The sequence below is a fragment of the Onychostoma macrolepis genome, chromosome 19 (assembly GCF_012432095.1).
Source record: "Onychostoma macrolepis isolate SWU-2019 chromosome 19, ASM1243209v1, whole genome shotgun sequence".
NCBI classification, from domain to species: domain Eukaryota; kingdom Metazoa; phylum Chordata; class Actinopteri; order Cypriniformes; family Cyprinidae; genus Onychostoma; species Onychostoma macrolepis.
The window spans coordinates 7,128,940-7,139,840 of record NC_081173.1 but is presented as its reverse complement, the minus strand read 5'-3'; the positions used below and the strand labels follow the sequence as shown (position 1 = coordinate 7,139,840).

At 37.3% G+C, this 10,901-nt stretch overlaps 1 protein-coding gene across 1 annotated transcript in view; it reads left to right on the top strand.

Moving 5' to 3' along the window:
* The first annotated feature begins 689 nt into the window (after positions 1-689).
* Positions 690-10,901, top strand: part of ptp4a3a (protein tyrosine phosphatase 4A3a) — a 34,412-nt gene continuing 24,200 nt past the window's right edge. The window contains exon 1 of the mRNA XM_058753647.1: positions 690-816. The gene's annotated coding sequence lies outside the window, so the exon portion shown is untranslated. The remainder of the gene's footprint in view (positions 817-10,901) is intronic.

Sequence of the window (10,901 nt, the reverse complement as noted above, 5' to 3'; positions counted from 1 at the left end):
ATTCATTTGAACACTTCATTTTTTAATTAATTAATTTGAAGTCAGATACAGCAACAGAATCAAGTATTCACTCATGTTAGTGAAAGGGGAATTCACACATTTTGTATTCTGAATGTTGTTATTTAGTTAAGGTTATTTCTCTTTGTCATATTTTACTTATGTGATATAATTTAGGCATAATGGCTTTGTGTTTAAACTGTAACATTCACTGTGTTTTTTTCTGTTAATTGGAGCATGATTCTAATTAACAATTAAATATAACAATAAATATTATAAAACAAAGCTATTAAAGGTTAATGACAGCCAAATAAAGGTTAATGCACGTAGCGGCCAAATAAAATGGTCAAAATTGTTTGGTTTAAAAAAAAAGAAATTAAAATATGAATAAAAATGCAAACTTTATAGACATGTTTGGATATTTATCCGAGGATGCATTAATAGACTAGCCTACATTAAACTCCAATACAGTAAGTAGCCTAACATTTATCTTGTAATATTTTTGAGCAGCTGCTTTTCGGCAGTTATTATCAAAAGCAGCTGTTTTCGCCCAATTTTACGCAACAAATCGTATAGTTAAAAGTATCAAGTTTTAGTCACATTGGTTCGTTCATTCATTTGATGAATCAAGCGTCAAGGCTTTGTGTGACTGAAGCAAATTGATCTGGTTGAATCATTTGGATTTGCGAATCGGTTCGTTTGATTCATAGAAAAGAACATGTCGAACAGAACGATTCTCTCGCGAATCAGACATCACTACGATCGCATGGCGAGGCTCGAGTCACTCAGACACTCAAGATTATTTGCAGGAACCTTTCGGTAAGTAAAATGAAGGCGCAATCTTTCGCAATCAATTTTAATAACGGCGCATTAGATAGCCAAAACCGATGAAAATAGACTTGGTGAAGGACCAGAGAGCCGTGTATGATGAGCATTTAAGCGGATTGTGTGGCTGAGGGTGTTGCCCAAACCGGCTTTCTGTCGGAAATCACGGTTGGCATTGTTATCAGTGTAGTTTTCGATAATTTTACTTGAGAGTATTGTAGATGTTAAGTATAATTTGCGTAAATAACTGTCTGTGGTTTGAATGTGCTTAACGTAGTATTTTGTGGTATATAGATAGAGAAATGTCCGGAGGGACCAGGATAAACTAAATTTTAGAGGATTTTACTAAGATAACGAAGACTATACACGGTTTTCCTATTAAAATGAGGCTAAAATATGTTGTATTGTCAGTTTATAGGCCAGTTTCCACGGTTTAGGGCGACATCTTGTCATTTTCTGTCCACGTCTCTGTGTTGTTAAAGCTCCAGATGGGAAGCTACTGTTTGAGGTACTTCTGAGAAAATGTTATAAAACTGAAAAGAATTGGTCGTATAAGATTTTTTCCCATCATAATACACCTTATGTGTTTTAGCGTCATTGTAAATGGAATAATCTTGAAGGATAATGTCTTTTTATCCATATCCCATATGTGCGGCAGCATCTGGTTAGGATGTATTTCAGCCAAGTCACCCAAATCATAGATTCATATTTTAAGGATTTGTGTCAGTTACATAAGTCTTTTTGACTTTAGAGTGTCGCTGAACAAGCTAATTCCTTCTGTTATTGAGTGATGACTTTGTTTTTGTTTTTTTTGGTATGCGTTGCCGGTGTGTTTGTGTTGGGTCCAGCTGACATGATTGATGGGGAAAGTAAGACACCTATCCAACAGGTCATTCACAATTAAAATTGCTAGACACTAAATGATATGCGATAAGTCACAATTGACTTCTGAGTTTACACTTTAAGACGGGGCATAAGATGCCATTTCAATTGGGTTGGGGTGTTTCTTTACAATATTTGATGTATTTTTTGCAAAGAATTCAGTTTCTGTTTATTCAATCATAAATCATTTTAAACCATCATATCTTTGTCAAATGTCATTAACATGGCTACACTTTGCTAGTGTTGCAATTTAAAAAGACTGCTGTAAAGATCTTTTTCATTCCTCTCTCACATGTTTTACTTTAAAGACTGGTGGCAAAGCGGTTTCCACAGAAGAAAATGTTTTAGCCGAGCAAATCAGCTGTTTTCATCAGAAGTACATCACATTTACGCTCCCAGCCCATAAGCGATACATGTGGTATTTTTGTCTGCTTTGCACATTGTGTTTTTCATCCTCTGCAGTGGATCTCTTATGTGGTAAGAGAAAGACCAGCGAATTCTCAGGACCAAGAATCCTGCAGAGCTTTCCCCAAGAGGGTCCCGAGCCTCAAATAAATACTTCCACATGACCTTCAATCCTTGTGCCAGAAAGAGCTGTTTCTGCACTCTCAGTGACGTACAGGATTCCTTGAGATGTCAGTCGACTGCTCTTTTTGCAGTGCGGTTTCAGCTATATGGGGCTCCCCTTTTGTTCGATTCCTTGGGAATTTTACTTGCCCTGGGCTGTGCCCTATAAAACTTGACCGCAAGGTTGTGGGGTGCCAGGGAAATTTAGATCACATCTGCCAAGCTGGATGACTATGACCAGGCACTAACTTTTTACATAAAGGGAAAGTCACGTGGAGCTCCTTTCTAAAGCGCCAAAGGTGGTTTTAGGAGACAGCAGGGGTCACAGAGCTCTTTAAGTCTAATCATAGCCGAAAAATCTTCGTGTATTCTCTCTAGGTTTGGGACTTTGATAGTTACCAGCCCCTGTAGAATGAAAATGAATAAACATGCTGCTATCTCTGGCTTTGAAGTATGTGCCAAAGTTGATGAGCATCAGCCAGTACTTGACCCAAACCGGATTCGGGTCATGCAATTATCTGTTTGATAAACAGTTGTTAGCCACACACAGTGTGCCAGGTTGTATGCCAACTTACATTTAGCTGCAGGTGATTTAGACTCATTTATGTTCCAGATGTTCCTTATTTATGTGCTTATTAGATGCAACTTTTGTGATGCAGAACATTTAACATGCATAACAATTAAAGTAGCCTTAAAATCCTGTTAGCTTAAATCAGACCAACTAGAAATATTATTAATATTAACTCCTATTGGCATTGCATGCATCCATTTTTGTGCATGATAACATGCACAAAGACTTTTAAAATGACTATGATTGACTGTTTTTCTCAAGTTTAGTTGCTGACTCAAAGCTGAAGTGGTTTTGGTGGTCCGGGTGGTTTGCCTGGTGTTTTTTTTTGTGTGTGAGAACTCTCTGAAGCTAGTATTCTTGCAGGTGCGCATGAGCTTGGCGTGTGCAGATGTGTTAAACTGTGGAAACATCCAATTTCACACAAACAAATAGCATCACACAAATCAATCAAACACACTCTCTAGCCGACAGGACTTCCATTGTGCGCTTAATTATTGGTCATCTGCCCATCAAAAGAGAACTAGTTAGGGACATTTGTACCAAATTGGAAGTGGACTGACTTCTACTAACAATGTCCAAGAATATGTAATGTAAAATATACTAGATCATTAGTGTTGCTTATCAGATTTAACAAAACAGAAACATGCGTTATTAATTTATTCAATGTTAAATTGTTATATTGCAGCTCAATCCTCATTTTTGACTAATCATGTATGTTTCATATCGCAAGCCTTCAACTCTGAAGATGTGCATGCACAGATGTGTATTTACGTGCATAAGCCTAATTCAGTTTCTTCTAAGATAACTGTAAGAACATCCCACATCCTTTACATAACAAACTGTATACCATAAACTCTCAAACATGCAGCTGCTAGCAAATTTCAGCTGTTGCCAAGTAAACATAACTTTGGTTTCGTTTTTCGCAGCAGGGGAGTTATTAAGCCATGCGCTCCAGAGCTCCTACTGATGTGCTCTCACTTGTGCTAGAAGTGTTTAGCGTTGCTCTGACAACTCTTTGCCTACCTTAGTTGTGTTCTGTCTTCACAGAGAACTAGAACTCTGTGTGACTTGTCAGTGTTTTCTACGTGAGCCGCCTCCCCAGACCTACCAACTCAGTCAGCAATGAACATTTTAATAAATGCCACAAAACTCTATTGGGGTGGCTTGGTCTGCACAATATATCAAAATTATCTAAATATCACAAGTACAAAAGTGTTGTTCTTATTTCAGTACTTTAAAAATGAGGGAAAGTCAAAGTTTTAAGTTGATGCAAATAAGCAGAGAATAGACTGTGCATGAAACTTATTTGGTGTGTATGTGCACTTTTGTTAATGTACACAATAAGATGTGACGCTCTCATAGCAAACTAGTCATGTAAGCAAGCCACATGAGAAAAGACAATAAGAGGAAAGCAGAGAAGTATACTCCGTTTCAGGCGTTTGTTTACCTAGATGTTCTTGATGAAAAGTTCTGAGGTTAATTTAATTACCAAGTTGAATAAAGATTTGGTGGTAGCTCTATTTAAATTGTTTTCTAGTTTTTATTTTCATGTTAAAATGTCATTGTCAGATTTGCGACATTACTTGTTTTGTAATGCTACATTAAAACACATATATTTCCCTGGTAATGACTGTAAACAAAGCAGTGCTGCGCTCATGAACGCTACTTTTTCAGACAATATAGGAAAAATGAAATAAACGATACTGAAACTTTTCTGAAAATTGTCGGTTCCCTTCAAAAAGCCATTCATATGAAACACCCGCGCCGCGTTTTGATTTTGAAACATGCAGTGCTGATGTTTATTCAGTGAAGTTAAAGCCCTTTGGAAAATCTAGCCTATTGTCACTAAAAGTACACAATACTCGATACCAAGTCGATACCGCAGGAAACAAATAACAATAATACTTAAACATTAACTCCTTTATTTAACATTACAAAAACATAACATTAGTTGCACTTGGCCTTCAAATAACACACACACACACCCCCCTACTCTGAATGCAAGCATTAGTTTAAATTAATGTTAAATTAATTTTTTAAACCATTAACATAAACAACAATTATTTAAACCAGTAATATTAGCCAATAATGTTGATAAGGATAATCTACGGACGGCTACACAATGAATGAGCAAGCTGTAAGCTGTCAGTCGGTCAGTAACTTTGTGTGTGTGTGTGATCATGCGCAGCGCTCGTGCTTTCAGCACTGCACGCTCTCATTTAAATCTCACGCAAAAATATTCATATATCGTCGCCATCTTCCATGTGTAATTCTTCTGTGTGTTTGTAGGCATTTTTTCTTCTTCTTTACACTTTGAGGACCCACTGAAACACTTCCAGGCATATGCTCTGCTTGCCCTGTCAGTTCCAGAAGAATTGCAGCCTCTCTAGTACCTTCGGTACCATCGCTACTTGCACTACTGAAGAAAACAAGTAAAGACAGGATTTTAAAATGTTTATACCGACTTGGTACCGCAGTATCTGTTCTCGTGACATCCCTACTTGAGATAAATCATGGCGACGGATCTGGGTAGGTTTCACAGGACACGTAGGTGCACTCTAACAAATGCTGGGTTAAATACAACCCAGTGCTGGGTACAATATGGACAAACCCAGCAAATGGATTGTTTTGACCCAGCGGTTGGGTTAAATGTGGTTAGGACTCTGTTAAATGTTTAACCCAACCTTCTGGGTAGTAACCCAACCGAAGGGTCAAAATAACCCAATTGCTGGGTTTGTCCATAGTTTACTGAGCACTGGGTTGTATTTAACTCAGCATTTTTAGAGTGTGTGTATCTTTAGCGAAGCAGCTTGGAGAGCTTCTTCTGGGATGCTTCTGAAATGTACTGCGCCGACTGATATAAAAAAACAAGCATTTACTAGAGTGGCCGCGATCAGCTCCGGTGGCTGTGTCGAAGCCGTAGTGCGCTGCAGACATGTGCAGTGTAAATAAGGTGTTATCCATGCATTAATGGCAAGGAAAGCAGCTTACACTTGAGCGTGGCCATGTATGAGGTGTTTCTTGGAGGTTAGTACGTTAAAGAATGATCATGAGTGTTTTTCGTACACCAGATGACCTGTAAATGCGAAAAAAAAAAAAAAACATTGCAGTTTTGTGAAACATTCCTTTTTTGAATTGCCTGAAAAGCCACCTCATGCGAGCGTAAAAAAGTTTTTGCGATGGGAGTTTTTGCAAAATTGACGTGTTTCCATTAGCCGTGTTTCAATTTGTGCAGTTTGATGGCAATGTAAACGCAACTTTCAATCAGTTCCAAGAAGAAATGCATAGTAAATGAAAAGCAAACAAGTTGACAAAGTCTGAATCCAAGATTTGGTGATAATACAGCATAATGTGATATTTACAAGTGATTTTTAAAATGTATCTAATTTTTGAACACCAAATTAGGTAAAAGAGTTTTTGCACAACGCAAGGTTTTAACAAGTTCCGCAGATAATTTTTCCTTAATAGAGTTGCAAACCTGTTACCAACTCACTAGTGGTCTTGCGGTTCAGTGAGCGAGTGTCTAATCTGAGACGATTCAGTCAGGAAGTGAATTTGTCTGACCGATTCAGTTGATGATATCATCTTTGGCCATGATGCTGCAGATTCAAGCACTGTGGCTTTCCTTAAGAGCACCTCAGGAAACACTGGTGGTTTCCATCTTGTGCATCTGCTTTTAATTATGTTCAGCACATTAGTTGTGGACTGAGGTGCAGTAAGTGAAGTATTTAGCCAACACACTCCACATATCGGATAACAAACCTTAATCTGGATTTGCAGAGCTTCAGACTGACTCTTCACCTTCATGAATCCATTGTTCCATACATTTGATTCAGTAACCAAGATGACGGCTCTCATGACAGCCCTCGACTCTCACATCAAATGCGTCACCGTACAGAGGTCTCGAGAGGCCCATCTGGTTCAGGCTTGTTGGGGTGATGAGATGGAGCGTTAATTAATAGTTCATCATGTAAAGAGGAATCATTCTGAACTCCAGTGTATTTACCATTAGTGGCCAGCATATCAATGCACTAGGACTCTCTTGTGTCCTGTAATCATTAATATTTGATTTTCAGTGTTAATGGAAGAAAGAAATATGCCCAGGAAATACAGTCTGAAACAAGGGCAGATGTGAAAGAGGATGTATAGAGGTTTTAATGTTACATCTCAACAAATCAAAAATGAAACATGCTGTTCTAGTTTCTGGATCATACTTTGTGTTCATGAACTGTCCACAGACTTTTTCATACTCATTGCGCACAAAAATTAAAAGAGTGATCTGAAATGAGAAAAAAACAAAAAACAAGTCAGATAGTCTGGCTACAAAAGTAAAGTAAAAACTAGTAACCAAAAGTGTAAAATGCATTAAGTATAGAATGCAATTTGCCAACTAAAATCACCTCTAATTTGTGAGATATAATCGCACATTTGAAAAGCCTGTGATCTCCACAGGAAGTTACACAACAGTGAACATAACCAGTGGTTTTGATTGTCTTACATCCATTAACTTCAAACACCGGCGAAAGCAATCACTCTGTATGGACAGATCTACCTCCTTATGTCCTATTGCTCTTTTACGGTGGCTTATTGTTCTCATCCCATGAAGTGGTTATAATAGAAATGCTTTTAATTAATCCAGTGGAGGGCCATGGGTGGCTGCCCGAGCCTGCTGTGACGCAAGCCTGGGATTTAATCATGAGGAGACGGGGTGGGAAAAGAGGGAAAACTCATTCGCCCCATGTCAGGCTGTTTTAAACAGGCAAGACTTCTGGTGTTCAGTCAGGAAATTATTCACAAATCATGCTAGAATTTAAAATCTCAAAAAAATTTATATAAAATGTTAAATATGAGGACCATGCTTAAAGTTTAAGTGTGTAAAATTTAGTATGCTACTTTAGTTTAATGGGCAGTGTGTTTGGGAAACAGTCATTAGTGGTGATTGATATCGCGCTATTTGTGCTACAGACATGATTGGTAAGATTTTTTTTGGTAACATTTTAGTATAGGGACCAATTCTCACTATTAAAGTGTTGGTTCACCCAAAAATGAAAATTAGTCCATGTTTTACTCACCCTCAAGACATCCTATGTGTAAATGACTTTATTCTTTCAGATGAATCCAGTCGGAGTTAAATTAAAAATTATCCTGGCTCTTTCAAGCGTTAGATTGGCAGTAGGCGGGTGTTTTTGTTCAACAGTCCAAAAGTAGTCAAATAAAGTGCACGCATCCATAATAAGATGTGCCTCACACGGCTCCGGGGGATGAATAAAGGCCTCCTGTAAGCGAATCAATGCGTTTTTGTAAGGCAAATATCCGTGTTTAAAACGACATAAACGCCTTTTTCTCACTTCTGCTAACTGTAGGCGATGGCCATTCCGGCGGATGACGTAGGACGTATGCGTCGCACACAAACACGATTAGTGACAAACACGGAAGCACGGAGGAGAGAGAACAAAACAAAACGCCGGTCATGAGTCAGAGGATTTCTATATAAGCCAAGAAGAGACTGGTTTTCCTTTGCTAAAGTAAAGAAACTTTGCTTCCTTTGCTCCTGTAAACAAATGTTGGTTTTTGCGAGACTCGCAGGCGAATCTCCGTCCAGCAGCATCCGCCAGAATGGCAGTCTCTCATGAACGCACGTACAACAGTTTGCCAAAGTTACACAAAACTGTTTATATCGTTTTAAATATGGATATTTTTTTTTTTACACAAACGCATCGATTCGCTACAGGAGGCCTTTATTCACCCTGTTCGTTTTAATATGGATGGATGTGCTTTATTTGACTACTTTTGGACTGTTGAACAAAAACACCCGCCCAAGCCATTATAACGCTTGAAAGAGCCAGGGCAATTTTTAATATAACTCCGATTGGATTCGTCTGATAGAAGAAAGTCATATACACCTAGGATGCCTTGAGTGTGAGTAAAACATGGACTAATTTTCATTTTTGGGTGAACTAACCCTTTAACTAGTTGCATGCTTATTATTAACATATAGCCGATAAATGGTTTATTAGCACTTATAAAGCACCTATTCTGCATGACCATATACTACATCCCTAATCCTACCCAATACCTAAACTTAAGAACTACTGTACTAACTATTAATAAGCAGCAAATTTATTGAGGCAAAAGTCATAGTTAATGGTTTGTTAATAGAAAGAATTGGGCCTTAAAATTAGATGTGACGATTTTTTTTTTTAATGTTTTTGAAACATTTCTCTTATAGTCACCAAGGCTGCATTTATTTGATCAAACATACAGTAAAAACAGTAATATTGTGAAATTATTACTATATACTAAATAACTGTTTCTATTTGAATATATTTTAAAATGTAGTTTATTCTTGTGATCAAAGCTGAATTTTTATAGCATCATTACTCCAGCCTTCAGTGTCACATGATCATTCTAATAAGCTGATTTGTTGCTCAAGAAACATTTCTTCTCAATGTTGAAAACAGTTGAGCTGCTTAATATTTTTTTGCGAAAACTGTGATATTTTTTCAGGAATCTTAGATGAATAGACGTTCAAAATAATTTACTTGAAATGGAAACCTTTTCTAAAATTATAAATGTCTTTACTGTCACTTTTTATCAATTTAATGCTTCATTCATTCATTCTTATTATTTTTTTAGCTTACATACCCTAAACCTTTGAATGGTAGAGTTTGTAATAACTTATGATTTTTGACTAGCAGGCAATAAACTGTTCCACAATAAGTTTAATCTGCTTTGTGATTTATACATTTATATCTACTCAAATACATTTGGGGAGAAAAAGATAATTGAATGTTAATGTCAAATTCAGTTACTAAATTTTAAGGTCGGTATGATTTGTGTGATGCAGTGCAGCAGGGAGATTTAGTATTTGTGATGTGGCCAAGGCCTAATGAACAGACTCCCTTCCCTTCTCCTTTATTAAGGTGGATTCTGGGTCACTAACTGAACACAGACATTGTCGTGAAGAAAGAGTCCAGCTCACACCCTGCATTAAAGAAAGTGTTATTACAAAACAATATCCACTAGGAAATTTGATTGCATGTTAGGATTACATTAAAAGGGATAGTTCACCCAAAAATGAAAATTCTGTCATTAATTACTCACCCTACTACGTTCCAAACCTGTAAGACCTTCGCTCATCTTCAGAACACAAATTAAGATATTTTTGATGAAATCCAAGAGCTTTCTGACCCTGCATAGACAGCAACACAACTGAAACTTTCAAGGCCCGGAAAGATAGTTAGGACATCATTAAAATAGTCATTAAAATAATAATGTGACACATTTCTAAGTGAAACAGAATATTCAGTGTAAAAATTTGTAGGGTAGTGCCAAAATGTTGTTAATGTTTCAAAATTGTCTTGTTTTTGCAAACACTGGTTTGCCTCCCCCATCTTTGTGTTTCCTTTCATTTTTATTTTTTGACTGTCCAGCTGCATTTCTCAGACAGGAAACCCTCTGACATCAGCGTGAGGTTTGCGTGTTGTTTGAAAACTCACAGCTGCAGACAGGGAATGTCCCATGAAAAAAAAACCTCCAAAATATCCAGTTTGACTAGATAATGCGTTCTGGCTTTCTTTGCTCTTGCTTAAACTGCTACTACTACTTTGTTAATCAGACTATGATAATGCAGGTGTATGAGTGTTAATTTGTTGACACAGGGTCATGCTGTCCTCTCACTGACCAGTGTTCATTGCGTACTGAAGTGTGTGTGTTTCATTGATACATGCGAGACAGGATGAGGGATTTCCTGTGTTGTGATCCCCTTCCCTGCTCTGCCAAATTTGGGCAGTCCTGACCTTTTAGATTTCTGTGAGAATTCGGATTATTGCATTCAGACAGACCTCCAGACCAGACCGCTGATGGTCTCCTAGGGGTTTACAGGAAGGCCAGATTGTCCAGTTTCTTGTGAAAGATGATCCCAGAGGATTGTGGAGTTTTTAATGTGAATTTATGCTGATTTAAAGCACTGAGAAATTATTATTATTATTTTTATTTTTTTTTTGACATTGTATTTTCATTTTATGCGTTAATATATAATACAAATTTATATTTAAAA